This window comes from Pleurodeles waltl, chromosome 3_1 (assembly GCF_031143425.1).
Source record: "Pleurodeles waltl isolate 20211129_DDA chromosome 3_1, aPleWal1.hap1.20221129, whole genome shotgun sequence".
NCBI lineage: Eukaryota > Metazoa > Chordata > Amphibia > Caudata > Salamandridae > Pleurodeles > Pleurodeles waltl.
In genome coordinates, this window is record NC_090440.1 from 1,319,624,761 (window position 1) to 1,319,641,259 (window position 16,499).

Below are 16,499 nucleotides of genomic sequence, written 5' to 3' on the forward strand. Positions count from 1 at the left end.
GAGGATAGGAGAAAATATATTGGAATAAAACATTTCATCCATTGGAGGTCATATATGCCATATTTGGCAAATGGACAATATTTTGCATTAGTGACCACAGAAATTAATAGCTCATTACATATTTGTGGGTGAGAGATAGACCATTTTCGGTACATGGAGCAGCAATGTAACATGCTCTACATTGAAGCTGATTGGGAAGCAGGGTGTATTTTATTACTGAAGGGATCCACAGTGGATATTTTGCCTTTTTCTCCCTTATTTGCTATTTCTTTGGAGAGTGGCTGGGGAGACAGCACAATTTTTTCAAATCTAGAGGGCAATCAATGGTACAATTTATTTTAACTTATGTGTGTTTTTGTTTAAAAGGTGGGTAAAGCAACACGGATATTTTTGATCTGGCGGGTTACCTCCTGAAGTAGCTGAACATTTATCTTTGGTGCCATGTTGCTGGAGGCAAGTGAGTATTTCATGATAATTAGGTAGAGTATGTAATGTGTTTAATGGAGATGACAAAGAGGAATCAGCAGCCTATTTGGTTTATGTGTGAAATAGAGGTGTCGGATACAGCACTATGGTTCATTTATGGACTGGTAATTTATTGAAGTTTGAAATAATTAAATTGCACTTGTTTAGATAGCTTTTCCGGTTTAATTGGTTTAGCACACACACCACAGTCCTTACACAGGTGTGAGATAGGGACTTCACAGCAATATGTGTTAGCACTACCAAGGGATTAGCCTGTTAGGTCGTTGGAAAAGATTCAAAACAATCACAGCCCATCAAGGAATCTTTCAGGAAGAGGTCAAACCATGCAAGAGTAACTCCACTGTGAAAACTAGCAGTGCACATTCAAATAGACAATGCAATTGGCAAAGGCAATGATTTATGGTTATTTCCTTTGGAAACAGAAAAGGCAATTGAGGTAAGGGCAATACGTGGGAGAGAGAAAATGCATTGTTTGAAAAAGAAGGGGGTAACAAAAACATCATACAAAAAAATTAAGAAACAATGGTTCCATAGAACTCATTCAGCATGGTGTGAATCAAATGAGAATGCATTCAAAAGGTTTATAGAAGACCAGCTATCTGAAGAGAATTCTATTAAGGGTCGCACTGTAATACTTCAATCACATCACAATGTATTTGTATTCAAAATATGCAAAGAAAATTACGGAAATAATGACAAGCGCTGCCCAATATTTATATTCCAAAATATATTCAATGCTTGGTGTTCTAATACTACAGTTCTTACAAGTTGTTGACAACACAACAATGAGCTGTGACAAATGTGAATCTTGTGATACTCCCCCAATGAATGAATCCCATAGTACAGCTGTTTCCTAGTTTGGTGAAGAAGTAGGGGCAGGACCACCTATGCTGATTTTTGCCTGGAGTCCATGCTAAGGGGGTCAGTAAGTGCGTTACCTTTGCTTACACAGGACAATTGCATACTTTTATTGGCATGAGGGGCACTGTGTGTGTGAGAGTAAACTCTATTGGAGAAGCTCTGTTCTACAGTTTGAAGCAAGAATGTATATATTCACAGAGAATCACAAGAGATATGAACAAAGCTTGACTTCCACTGAGAGGGGTTGTGATGCAAAGAGGTTGGTGCAGGAACTGTTGCTCGAGAGAGGGATGAAAAACCATCCAGCATTGATTCTTGAGGACGCTAAGAAGTACACAGCAATGGTGTAGGAAGTGAAACAAAGTTGAAATTAGCTGTAACACACAACTGCCAGGGCCTCGTCTCAAGGTTTTGTGGGAAAGGGACCAAGTCACAATTGGACTTTTTCAAGCTGCGCAAAGAGACAAGCAGGTGGTAACTGATTCATAAAAGGAAAGGGGTTCCTGTGGACCCCTTCCCCTTTGGAAATTATGTTGTCAGCCTCAAGTGGAGTAGGCAGTGGTCCACAGGATGCCTCCCTGAAAGGAAAATGTTTAGTTTTTAAAGCAAAGGGGATGATTTAAAAAATGTTTCTGTTTGGGAAGGCAAACAAAGGGGTGGTGATCTGCTGTTCCCTGAAAGACATGATCCATGGGTTTGTAGCCAATCACACAGGGTTGCAAATTGCGACCTGCTTATTTTTTATTACAAAGGCCATTCTGCAATGCCCTGCCAATGGTATTTTACAAACTGAACGATTAGTATATGGAATGGTTTGAAAGGACAGAATCCTTTCCCCCAAAAAAGCACACAATTTGTGACCACTGTTTGAGAATGGACCCTTGGTCATCTGTCCTTATGCGACTTACACTTATGTTCCTGTCTAATATACTATTTATTATTTCTCCTTTGTCTTTGTAAAAACCTTTGCAATATGCTGAAAATTCCAGATTTAAGTTCCTTTCTATAGAGTTGAAACACATGGGCTCAGTGACATGATTGTTGCCTGTTGTAGTTGAAGGGCTTGTCTACTTATCTGTATTTACATTGGATGATTTCAACACCATTGCTGTTACCTTCATACGTCATTGTTTGGTGGATTGTAAAATGAGAATCCTACACCATTTTTTAATGAGAATCTATCACCATTACCCAGTGTGTGTGTGTGTGTGTGTGTTTATGTAAGTGTATAAGGGTATCCAATCATCCTGCAAATTTCTGATGCCAACTTCCTGGTATGGTGACAGCTAAACTGTGTAAACTTTGGAGCTGCTTAAATAAATCAATTAGGCACTTTTGCTGCCTGGTGCATACAGCTAGCACACTCATACTACACAATCCAGTAACTCAGTTTCTGTAAATTAGCGGATGGGGTCCTGCCAGATCTTTTAAGCATTCCTAGTCACACAATTGGAGTATTTTTAGCTTAGATGAGCTGTAGCCAAGAGACCTGCTCTAATCATGCTTCCTCCTTTGATCACACTGTTTGATTTTAAGGCAAAGCATAATGGCTTACAAGTGCATCATTCATAGCCATGTTTGATTGGACTTGGGAATGTGTTAGTTCTGTGTTAAGAGATAAATTAAAACAGGCATGCAGAGTCTGAGAATTCCAGATTGCCGTATCTCCTAGTCCAGGTATCTGATGACTGCAAGGTTTTAGAAAATTAACTTTAAGGTAGAATAGTTTATATAGTTCTAAAACTTAATTTGTATAAAAAAATACCAGCACTGATTTTTTTATACCACACCAACTTCTCCATGCTGCCAGGCCCAGAACAAGGTAAAGGACGTGAGTGATTGTTTAAGAGCTTTGAGACGTGTTTTCTTAGTTGATATTTATATTGTCACAAAAGAAGTCAGTACAATGTTATCAGTTATTGGAGGCCTGCCAGATAAAATAACCAGGTCTAAGGAAATAGGCTGACCTTTGATGCTGGGCTAGTGCATGGCAGATGAGGACCCAGACTTGAGATGGGTGTTGATTCTTTATCTAGTGTGTCATGTGTGCATTTAAGTGTATGTCTCTATATGGAATTGCACGTAGGTCTGAGTGTCTGGGTAGCTATAGGATGAACTGTGTTTCTGGGTGTCTGCTTATTTTCTGCATACAGGGAGTGCAGAATTATTAGGCAAGTTGTATTTTTGAGGATTCATTTTATTATTGAACAGCAACCATGTTCTCAATGAACCCAAAAAACTCATTAATATCAAAGCTGAATATTTTTGGAAGTAGTTTTTAGTTTGTTTTTAGTTTTAGCTATGTTAGGGGGATATCTGTGTGTGCAGGTGACTATTACTGTGCATAATTATTAGGCAACTTAACAAAAAAAAATATATACCCATTTCAATTATTTATTATTACCAGTGAAACCAATATAACATCTCAACATTCACAAATATACATTTCTGACATTCAAAAACAAAACAAAAACAAATCAGTGACCAATATAGCCACCTTTCTTTGCAAGGACACTCAAAAGCCTGCCATCCATGGATTCTGTCAGTGTTTTGATCTGTTCACCATCAACATTGCGTGCAGCAGCAACCACAGCCTCCCAGACACTGTTCAGAGAGGTGTACTGTTTTCCCTCCTTGTAAATCTCACATTTGATGATGGACCACAGGTTCTCAATGGGGTTCAGATCAGGTGAACAAGGAGGCCATGTCATTAGATTTCCTTCTTTTATACCCTTTCTTGCCAGCCACGCTGTGGAGTACTTGGACGTGTGTGATGGAGCATTGTCCTGCATGAAAATCATGTTTTTCTTGAAGGATGCAGACTTCTTCCTGTACCACTGCTTGAAGAAGGTGTCTTCCAGGAACTGGCAGTAGGACTGGGAGTTGAGCTTGACTCCATCCTCAACCCGAAAAGGCCCCACAAGCTCATCTTTGATGATACCAGCCCAAACCAGTACTCCACCTCCACCTTGCTGGCGTCTGAGTCGGACTGGAGCTCTCTGCCCTTTACCAATCCAGCCACGGGCCCATCCATCTGGCCCATCAAGACTCACTCTCATTTCATCAGTCCATAAAACCTTAGAAAAATCAGTCTTGAGATATTTCTTGGCCCAGTCTTGACGTTTCAGCTTGTGTGTCTTGTTCAGTGGTGGTCGTCTTTCAGCCTTTCTTACCTTGGCCATGTCTCTGAGTATTGCACACCTTGTGCTTTTGGGCACTCCAGTGATGTTGCAGCTCTGAAATATGGCCAAACTGGTGGCAAGTGGCATTGTGGCAGCTGCACGCTTGACTTTTCTCAGTTCATGGGCAGTTATTTTGCGCCTTGGTTTTTCCACACGCTTCTTGCGACCCTGTTGACTATTTTGAATGAAACGCTTGATTGTTCGATGATCACGCTTCAGAAGCTTAGCAATTTTAAGAGTGCTGCATCCCTCTGCAAGATATCTCACTATTTTTGACTTTTCTGAGCCTGTCAAGTCCTTCTTTTGACCCATTTTGCCAAAGGAAAGGAAGTTGCCTAATAATTATGCACACCTGATATAGGGTGTGGTTGTCATTAGACCACACCCCTTCTCATTACAGAGATGCACATCACCTAATATGCTTAATTGGTAGTAGGCTTTCGAGCCTATACAGCTTGGAGTCAGACAACATGCATAAAGAGGATGATGTGGTCAAAATACTCATTTGCCTAATAATTCTGCACTCCCTGTATATGTGTGTCTGCCTGTGTGTCACTGTTGTTCTGTGTGAAACCTGTGTGTGCTTGTTCCGTTGTATGTATTTTTTGTTAATACACTAAGAAAAGTAAACATTTTTAAGGGCATTGTAGACACTTGACAAATGTTAGCCTGCAGCATCATTGTGGAAAGTGCTCAAACAGGCATTACAACTTCACTGTCATCCTTGAGCAAAAAAAGAAAAGAATTGCAAATTTCATGTAGATTATTCAAACTAGGAAGAAATTGCATAACAGTAGGATTGTATAAGCATAGCAAATTAATACTTTATTGAGAACTCTGTTATAATGAGTCTAGTATTAATTCTGGGGTTGTGCAAACTGGGACACTCATAAACACTAACACTGACATTTCACTTCACATCTCATATTATTTTGGCCAGTGCTACTGTAAATGCTGTTGCATCCTAGGGAGGAAAACCAGTGTAAAAATATTTGGAAAGAATTGTGGTAGTTGTCTGCCATGGTGGGATAGTCTTGTACTTCACAGCATTAGGGCTGGTGGAAACCATGTTCCACGACTGAGTGCCTACTTGGCAGATTGTCTGCCACAGACTAGCTGGGAGCTAGTCTGCTACAGGAAGAGCTGACTTCATAAGGAACCAGGATGAAATCAATGGTGGTGTCAGGAAAAAACCCAAAATGAGGATTTGTATGTTCAAGTCTGAATGCTTACCTGCAATCTAATTCTGTGCCTTCCACTGCCCAAGGTATGGGATATTGTTTCCTGATGCTATAATGTCACCACACACTAGACTATGCAGTAGGCAAGTGCCCTACAGAAACTGCCACCTTCTCATGGTGAAAAACCCAAACGTGTAAAAAACTCCTTGCTAGATGAAGACTTGAAAGGACTGAAGAAAGCTAGAAATCAAGAACCAAACAATGGAATTCTCCCTGAGTGAGCAGTGGAGGGAGGAAGGAAACAACTAAAGGAACACTGCATTGGTCTTCTACCAGACTGGAGCCTTTATGTAGCAGAAGAACAGGAAAAGAAAATGCCATTCAACATCATATGACAGGAACCATAATGGACAGGGAAATCAGGAAGAGGCAAAGGGAGAGACTGCCATGATGGACATGGAAAGGAAAAGGGGAATGAAACTCTGAACTGGAGTTGCTGCAGAGGAGCTTTAAAAGGCAGCTGCAAACTCTCAGACAATTGGTTGTCATTTTGGCACTGGACCGGTGAAGAGCATAAACCAGGAGCGCAGAAGCACAAGAGAAGGCCGCCTACGTGGGTGAGACTCAAAAACTACAGCTGTGGGCCTCTTGTGGCGTTTTGTAATTCCTGGCCACGATGGAACCACGCACCTTCTTGAATGTCCAACACTGTGTCCTATATATTATCTGTGTTTCAAATCCCACTACATGTTTAGTATAGCCAAACTACAGCATTTCTCTCTACTGACAATGGAGATGGGGCACTTTCTTAACCAAAGGATTCCTTTAGTGAATATGAACTAGTACTAGCTCATTCTGAAATTTCAAACTGCAGAACCAATACCGTTACATGAGATATCACACAAATTACAAACAGTTGTTACTTTGTTCCATTATTTGTTGTATGTTATACATTACCAATTGACCAGACATGGAAAGTCATTCTTATTGTCAAGTTTATCAGCTATCATGTTATCTAGAATTTAGCTGCCAAGTTTGCCCAAAATACTCATATTCTGCAAACCTCTGTATAAGTCTCACAAGTTCTATAAATACTGGATAGCAAGGTTGGGAGAGTTGGTACAGCATGCCTCTCTACTGACTAATACTCTAAGGAGGGTGTAATGTAGTGGTTTTGAATGGTGAATCCATTTAAATCAATAGAGAATAACATTTTTGAACGTTTTTTAAATGTTTACTTTACGTCAAAAAGTTAAGCCATTTTAGTGCATGATAAAAAAAAAATTTGGGACTGAGACAGGCCACAAAACCTCCATGAAGGAGTAGGGGTTCCATATTCTGTGCAGTATCAGGGTCGGTATGACCAAATTTGGAAGGGCTACTTTTTGTTCCCATTCAACCCTGTTTCCATGACGGAAGCTGTGAAGAAAGGGCACAATATGAATGTGAAAACCTTGTCCCACAGTCACCAGACACGCCTCTGATGATTTTTGTAGGTTCTCCTTGAGTTTAATGACCTTCATCAGCAAGAAACATTGAGCACAATTGATTTCCAAAGAGTAGAATCACGTTCAAAGAGGAGTGTTCACACACAGTGTTTGAACTGGAGGACAAAACTTGGCTGAAATTAACCTTGCTGTTTTTGTCATTCGGACAAATCATTAAAAGTAAACCCTCTGTGTTGTTCAAACCTTTATCTGTCATGTACAAACATATCTTTGCTGGGGGTGATTTCACTCTATGCCAAAGTTCACTTTGATACTCATACCAAGCACACTTGTTATTGGGACCAACCTGTACTCTTCGTTAATTGACATATTCATGTTACAAGGTTCACCCAGTGTTCTCTGGCATCATTCAATTAAGATTGCATCAGGTCTCTGTATATGTCACTTTTCAATGACAGAAGCCCGGTGTGCACTTCCTAAAATAACATATTGTCAAAGAACAGGGCGCAAATATTTAAAGCAAAGAGTGGCTGTCTACAGGCCAATGGGTCAAATCACAAAGTTATTTGCACATTTAAGGCCCCTTGATCTGTCTACTTCTACCCATTAATACTGGCACCATGGGTAAGTTGTTAAACAGGTATGTTGAAACAATCCTATTAGATGTTTTTACTCATGGAGTGGGATATAATGTGAAGAATTTAGTGCAAAAATCATCCTGTATCAGCACTTATTGATAAATTTTCCAGGTTTGACCTGCCGAAATATAACTGGATAAAATTTCAAATGGTGATTAGAATTCTGACATGTAAGGCAACAAAGGTTAGCACATATGTCATAATTTAACTCATGGCTCATGATCAGGGCCTAACTATGACATTTGTGCAAAGATTGCATCTTTGAGGTAATGCTAATTTGTGTTTGCAAATCACAAAGAATTTATGTACACTTCAAATATGTAAAGTGGCATCATCATATATTTACATATTTAATTTGCATAAATTGAACAATAGACATTTGGCGACACCTGAGAAAAAAACACTTTCACGGTTCTCAATACATTAGTATTGTACAGTCCGTCTGGACTCATTCTAGTGTTTCCACCAGCCGCTCTGCTGAGGACTGGCTTCCACACTCACCCCACACCCATCCATCACATGCGTCACCAGTCAGGTGACCCTGCTAATAAAAATGGCTGGGCCCATGTACCTGGGACCAGTTATATGAACCCAACTACTCTGTCTGCTCACCTTTATTAGTAGAATGAGGGCCTAAGGACCCCAACACTACATTGGCGACAAGTGGGTCTGTCTCAGGCGTGAGACAGATGGAGCTCCATCGTGCCTTGAGGAGGAACGGGACAAGGCACCTCCGCAGATGCCATCCATACGTCGGGCCCCTGCAGCCACTGCCTGCTGGGAATGACCCCATCCCTCTGCACCTATGCCCTAGTACTGTCCGGATGCGAGGTGAGCCAAGGCTGCGTGGGAATAGGCAGCTACTTGCTCCATGAGAAGGGACTCACAGGCACCAAACTCTCATGCGGACGAGGCGACTGTACTTGTGGGAGCCTCCCCTTCCACCTGCTGCAACACTCACTCGATGTCCACCTGCCACCATATGATCCCTGCGACGAAGGAAAGAAGAAGCAGGCCGGAAGCCGAGAGATGCCAGCATGCAGGCAGAATGGCTAAGGGACACCCCCTCACCCTTACAGTGCTGTGGGGAGGTGACCACAAGGCGAGCCACAGAGCCAAGAAGACTGCTGCAAGGAGTAGGGCACGACGGTGCAACCCTCCACAGAATAAATTGAGAAGTGCCCAAGGCCAAACCCCCCCCACAAGCGATATGACCTGTAATCGGCCCGCGACAGCCCGCATCAAGACTGCCAACCCCTCTCCCCCCCACTGCACAAAGTGCATGCCACCTGCCTCCTCACTGTGAGGCTCAATAGAGAAAAAAAGCTGCACATACCTGAGAAGCGGCACAAGAAGGAGAAAGGGGTGCACTAGCTGCATGCGAAAAGTCACAGCGCCACCTAGTGGTTGACCTCCTGCACTGCACTCAGACAGGGAACAACACTGCTGCGACGGAGAGAGGAGCAATGAGGCCCGTAGCCTACTTTCACAGCCAGCAAACCTAGAGAGTGCTGCAGTGCCACCTGGTGGTGGCTCTGCGAAGTGCACCATGGCAAAGCGAGCAGGATCTGCCCACCTGAGGGCGGTTGTGAGAAAAGCTGGCACTGCAGCTGGAGGACAAAGAAGCCATGATAGGTGAGGCAGCAAGCATAGTGTGCCCCTTCCCATTCACCCAACAAGCGCACCCCCTCCACAGAAATAAAAGAGAATCAGTCCAGTGCAGGGGAGGTACTCTTGCTGAGACAGGTGCATGGAGCACTGTACGCCACCCCCCGTCTGCCACCTTTTGTTGTAGGAGAGGAAAGACTGCTAAAAATCACAAGAGGCCCAACCCAGTGTGGAAAGCTGGCAATACTCCAGCAAAAGCCAATGCCATGATGCCTAAGTAGGCAGCAAGCCTTACTTATGGGCACAAGTAGAAAGTGCGATGCACACGCAGCCCCTAGCGGCTATTTGACACCACCGCAACCAGAAAGACAGTGCTGCACGCCCCTAGCAGTACATGGCCACCACTGCAGGCCCAGAGAACAGGCATGACCAGCACCAGCAAAAAAGGCATCTTGGAAAAAGGACAGTGACACAATGACAGAGGTGCTCAGAGGGCCGCACTTGCGAACCTAACAGCACAGGCAGGAGCCCGAGAGACAGACTGCCCTCATCTGCCCAATGCCAAGTGGGAAGAGGCCGCACCAGCCGACCACACTGCAGCACAAGATGATCACCTCTGGCCCATCATTGAGCAGGTCAGGAGAAGTGACCAACCCTGTCAAGCAAACAGAGGCAGAAGCAAGCGCTGTGACAGGGCAGTCTTGAGGCACAAGTACTGTGCCCTCGAGTGAAGATGGGAAGAAGGAGATGGTGACCCTCCAGTCAGGGAGCGGACCACCAAGAATATCCCGGAATGGAACAGACCTGCGAGAGGTCTGCAAAGAGAGTGGATCAAGTCCTACTGAGAGGACTAAGCCTGTGAGAGGTTGCAACAGAAGATGATGCACCATCTGAGGTGTAACACATCACCAGCGAAAGGTCCATGTGGTGCAACATGCGACCTATGGTGCAACGCCAAATCAAGAAGAAAAAGGAGAGGAGAGAGGAACATGGCACAACGCCATGACGTGAAGAATCAGAGAAGGGTGTGACAGACCGGTCACATGGAAGATCAGGAACACCACAGGTACACAAGAGAAAGGGAGAAAAGCGACAGGACTGAGAACTCGTGCCAGCATGGGAGAGGGCATTTGTCACCACAAGTCAGCCACCGGGTGAGCAGTTGTCACTGGAGACAGCTGTGCAGGTTGATCAACTGTAAGCCGCCAGCATGTGTGAACATGCTTCCCAGTGCAACAGTCCTGCCACCTGTCACTGGCTGCTTGAGATCAACGGCATCCTTGCTGCCAACTGCACACGCCATACATGAAATGCACATGCCCGAGATGTCCCTAAAGTCATTCCTTCTCCAAGAACAACACCGCAATCTGTTGAACTAAAGAAACAAATGGTAAAATCATCATCCTTACCAGGTGCATCACCTTAACCATCTAAGGAGTAAAGCACGCCCAGAGTGGAGCCAAAGTCAGCAACAAGACCAGCAGTAGACAAGGCATCACTGGAACCATGAGAGGCTGACCACATAGAAACCTGCCGTGAGCCCCCACCTGCCGAAGAGAGCATACTCAAACATTTGGATCAGCCACCCTTAGGGTTGCATAAGGCTTGGATGTGGCTCTGTTCGAAGTTCCACAGTTACCCCCTTGGTGCGACGCAGCCTTCCGACGGCCTGCACAGCCCACACAGATCCTTGGCAATCCACAGGCAAGGGACTCAAGGGAATTCTGGTGAGAGGGGAATCCCGCCGAGAGACATGTCTCTGAGGAAGCTCCAAGATAGGCACAGGAAAGCACTGAGATCATGGATGGAAGACTATTGTACAAAGGCCAGAGCACCTGAGTCGTGACGGCCAGAGCACACTGACCATGTGACAACCACCCTTGTTCCTCCAAGTGCGACTTGGATGTGGTCCTGTTGGCAGTTCCTCAGCGACGCCTCCGCTCGGCCTGTGATAGGCCCAGCACAGTCCACATGATCCCGTGGCAGCCCGCCAAAGGGACTCAAGGAGACTTCTGTCTGATGGAGTTCTGGCATGAGAAGGAAGCCTGAAGCTCCTCTACCAGCGGATGTTAGGATGCACCAAGGCCTTCAAGGATGACACCTTTTCATCCAGGTGATCCTCAGTCGGTGGAGGTGTGCCATCCCTGGAGCCTGAATGCCTTCCCAGAGATCCTTGAAGTGGACTCTTCACTGCTCCTGATGCACCAGCATCAAACTTTGTAAATAGACTCCAACAGAGTGAGCCCAGGCAGGACAGGACCGATAGTCCCCAGGTGAACTATAATGTCGTGGAGAGGCGACTGAGGTATCCGGACTTCATCTACAAAGCCATTTGTGTCCAGGGCAGTCTGTTTAAATGAAATAGGCATGCCATGACACTGAGTGCTCTAGCTCCACCTGTTCCATGCAGCATGTCCGGTGGACTGCCTCAAGAGACTCAGGCCCTCATTATGAGCCTGGCTGACGGAGTTATTTTGGAGAAAGGTACTGCCAACAGGCTGGTGGTACCTTTCCCCAAAATATGACATTGGCGGTTTGGCTCAAGCCAAATCACCAATGTACCACTCCATCCGCCAGGGTCTCCAGCCAGGTGCCCGTCACAGTCCTACCCTCGGGATTATGACCATGCCTACAGCCATGGTTTTCGTGGCAATCTTACTGCCACGAAAACCTTGGTGGTAGGCACTATCAGTGCCACGGAATTCCTTCCCCCCGACATACACACACCTACACGCACAGACATACACGTGCATACACTCAATCAATCAATCAATCAATAGTTTATTCGGTCCAAATTTAGGCCATTTTTAGAAGTAAACATACATACATAGAAATAAAAACCATAAACCAGTGCATAGTAAAAGGAAGAATAAAAAAGGATCGTACAGCTACCTAAAAAAAATTCATAAATAATTGAAGAAAGGAAAATACTCAGGGTGGTCTCTGAATCTTGCCCTATACATAATACTGAACACTAAAATAATACTAATCAATTATTAAAAAACATAAAAACTGTTGTAAAACGAGTCACTGTATAAAATCAGACATTTACACTCCAGAAAATAGCACAGATTAAAAAAAAGTTAAGAAGTCGGGCAGTGAGAAATGATGCCCTAGATTAGTCAGTTCTATTGGATAGGTTAATCAAATAGGTTGCAACTTAACATTTGTAGAATTATATGTGTTAGTAAGCTGTAAAACACTTTAGTTGTGGTAACCCACTAAACAACATACTCGGGGATACAATCTTTTATCCTCGATAGGTCTCAGTTTTAGTTAGAGTCCCAGGCTAATATGACAGAATACTGGTTTACTGGCTGCTAGACCGCTCTTCGACTGGTGGATTAGGGTCTAAAATAATCCTGCTGCGAATTTTCCATGCTGCTGCCAAATATTTAGAAACAGTGCTCACTATCAGTATGGAAGTATCATATTTGCATATTCTAAGTACACTATTGCGAGATGGCGAAAGCAGTGTTCTGCACAGAGGGGTAATCCACTTCCCTCGGGGACATTTGTACAGAGGACAAAAAAATAGGACGTGTTCAGAAGTTTCCTTACATAGGTGACAGTTTATACATTTGTCCGATGGAGAGCTATTAGTCGACCAGCCGGCCGTGAAGCTGTTGACTGCCAATGTTCCGTACCTGAATTGAAGTAATAAGGAGCGAGCACGGGCTGGTATAGGGAGGTCCAGGAAGCTTTCAGACAGATGTACATGCTTGACCAGCAGGAACTCTGCTGTCAGCCGACCTGAACCATTTGAGCCGAGAGATTCCTCATGGATCTTTTCCCAATAATGGTCTTTGATCAGGCGTTTAGCGTTGCCAGGAATCATCTCGGGATTCTCCCAGTAATGGGATAGACTCAGTTTAGTCCATGCTGCTTTCATCTCCCTAAGCCACCGTACTTTTTCCCATCCATAACGGGGTGGCAATAGTTCTTTAACTGCTGCCCTGTAGGGTTCGAGTTCATCCGTTTTCCATAGTCTGATCCAGTACAGGAGTGGTCTTAGATATGCTATGTCTTTGATACTGTTTAGACCCAAGTCCAGTCTAAGGGGGAGCATTGGTGTGCCCTTCCCCAGTCTGGATATGTGTCTGAGAAAGTTATTTTCTTTGGTTTGAAGAGTATCCATTTGTCTGTGAGATCCCCAAAGTTCTGCTCCATACAGGGCAGCGGCACGGATTTGTGCTTTGTATATTTCAGAGATGAGGATCAGAGGGGGGCTTATTGCGGTGCTAGCTTTACGTCCTATTACTCCACATCTTTGGCTGATTGTTAGTGCCCCTTTCCTTATAGCTGGATCCCAACCGCCCTTGTCAGATAGTCTGATGCCCAGATAGTCATATTCCGTTACTCTCTCCAAGAGAATTGAATCCATCTTTGTATTTACGCTGAGCTTCTTTTTCCTGGCACTGTATATCATGAGTTTGGTTTTCTTAAGATTTATGTCTAGCCCATGGTCTCTGCAGTATACACCGAACTGGTTAACCAGATTTTGTATTCCCATGGATGATTTAGACAGGAGAATAGTGTCATCTGCATAGAGTAAGCAAGGGACTTTGGTTCCGGCCTGCTTGGGGGAATCATTTGTGCAATTTACTAAATACTTGATACAGTTATTTATGTATAAAAGAAAAAGGGTTGGGGCCAAAACACACCCCTGTCTGACTCCTCTCTCAATAGCCACTGGTTCAGTAAGATCACCATTCTTGCCATTCCTAATTTGGGCATAGGTATTCTCATGTAGTCGGGCGATAAGTTTCAAAAGGCCATGTGGGACACCCATATTGGCTAGTGTCAGCCATAACTGATTTCTAGGGACCAGATCAAACGCGGCTCTAAGATCGATAAAGACTACATAAAGGTTACCCCCTCCTACTTCTACAGTTTTCCATTTTATTGTTAGAAATCTTAGTGCCTGGTCTATGGTACTGACTGCTGGTCTGAACCCTGCTTGTAGATCAGAAATGGCATTGGTTTCCAAGATCCATTCCTCTAGACAGGACAAAATTTGCTTTGCAAAGATTTTTTGGAAGTTGTCGAGTAAGGAGATTGGGCGGTAGTTAACAGGGTTAGAGGGGTTGCCTTTCTTAAAGATGGGAACTATCTCTGCTCCCAACCAAGAGCTCGGGACAGGTGCTCCTGCAGCTATTGCATTAGAGATGAGGTTTAAATATGGGGCCCAAACATCTGGGTTAGTCTTGTAGAGATCACCTGGTATTTTATCAAGGCCGGGGGCCTTTCCCCATTTCAATGAGGCAATCGCAGCCTTAGTTTCTGCCAGGGTAAATTCAATTTTGGGGGTCTCGTGCATTATCTCATTCACCCACGCATGCATACATTCATACACACACACATCAACACACACTGACATACATACTAGCACACACGCATTCACACAAAACAACATACACGCACATTCACACCCATTCATGCACACACACAGTCCACACACCTCACACCCACATGCACGCACCCAAAACAGTCACACACACTCCCACACACACACACACACACAACACCCCAAGCCTCCCTCCCCTGCCAGAGCACCTGACTTACCTGCTTGCAGAGGGTCCTCCGGCAGGAGACGGGACGTGGCGCTGCTGCCAGCAGCAGTGTCCACCAGCGGAACACCGCCAGCGGAACACCGCCAGGCCGTATCATGTGTCATGATACGGTTGGTGGCATTCTACTGGCGTGGCGCTGCTGCTGGCAGCAGCGACACCTTACCGCCGTCCACTGCCATGACCATAGCTGAAATTCCGCCAGCCTTCTGGCGGAATTCCGGCTATGGTCATAATATGGCAGATGGTAGGTAGCCACGGTGACAGTCTTTTGGAGGCCGTCGCTGTGGCGGTAGGCAGGATTTACCGCCATTATCGTAATGAGGGTCTCAGTGTTTATTTAATTGTTTTTGTTTCTCTCCCACAGGTTAGACTTGGTTGTTATTTTGAAATAAAGTTTGGGAAGGATTTAGAGTCCGTCTGGACTCATTCTAGTGTTTCCAACAGCCACACTGCTGAGGGCTGGCTTCCACACTCACCCCACACCCATTCATCACAGGCGTCACGAGTCAGGTGACCCTGCTAATAAAAAGGGCCAGGCGCACGTGCACGGGGTGAGTTCTATGAATCCAACCACTGTGTCTGTGTCACCTTTATCAGCAGCATGAGGGCTTAGGGTCCACAACACTATAAGTATGATGGAATTAGAAGTATGGTAGAAGTAGAAGCATGGTAAATCTTGATACCTAGCAGGATACTGGTGTTTCTGGCTGGTGGTAACTGCAAGAGATGATGAACAATCACAAACTTTCAAGTTTGTAGGTACTCATTAATCTTTTGCAGGGTATGCCCCTCTCTGAAAAAGCTTGCACATTTGTTGTCGCAAAAAGCAGCAGTGAATCTGTTTTCAGGGTGGGAAAGGGAGATACAATCTCCAAAACTGGTGAGGGTTTAGGAGTAAAAATGTCTTCAGTGTGTGGAAAAATAAAAAAGCTATAAATGGCAAATTAACTTGTGCTGCACATTTACATTTGAACACATTGACTACATTTACACATGAATAAATGACTAAACTAGGGAGAATTTTAATTTACAATGGATTTCTGAACTATATTCGGGAATGTGTGACAGTTACAAGTTGCCTAGAGGACCCACAGAACCCTCAATAAATTACATGATTGTTCAAAATTCATTCCAACTGTATGCTTAAAACTGCAGGAGCGAATTTCTTACAACATTTTATGAATATGGCCTGAAGATGGAGTACATAGTCCTAACACATATCTAGGTGTTCACATAAAGAGTTGTGTGACACTTTAACTGCCAAAGGCAAGTGTCACAGCAATGGAGTATCAAAAAGTTGTCTTAAAGTATATGTTCTTCATAAAAGAAATTGCAAGGTGATTTAGACCCTAATGGGTGACTCGTTAACACTCCAGGTCAGCAAAGGCCATTGCCTCTACTTTACCGGCAGTGGCCCTCCTGCCACAATAAGAGGGTATTTGTTTTTTCTTGAAATAAAATTATGACCCTGCAACACACAGCTGGCACCCACAATCTGGGAAATCTAGTGATAGTTGCCCTG

General features: G+C 44.2%; 1 protein-coding gene across 1 annotated transcript in view; it reads right to left on the reverse strand.

Moving 5' to 3' along the window:
* The window catches only part of SLC15A2 (solute carrier family 15 member 2), a 429,960-nt gene that overhangs the window by 225,324 nt on the left and 188,137 nt on the right, over positions 1-16,499 (reverse strand). The window lies entirely within an intron of this gene.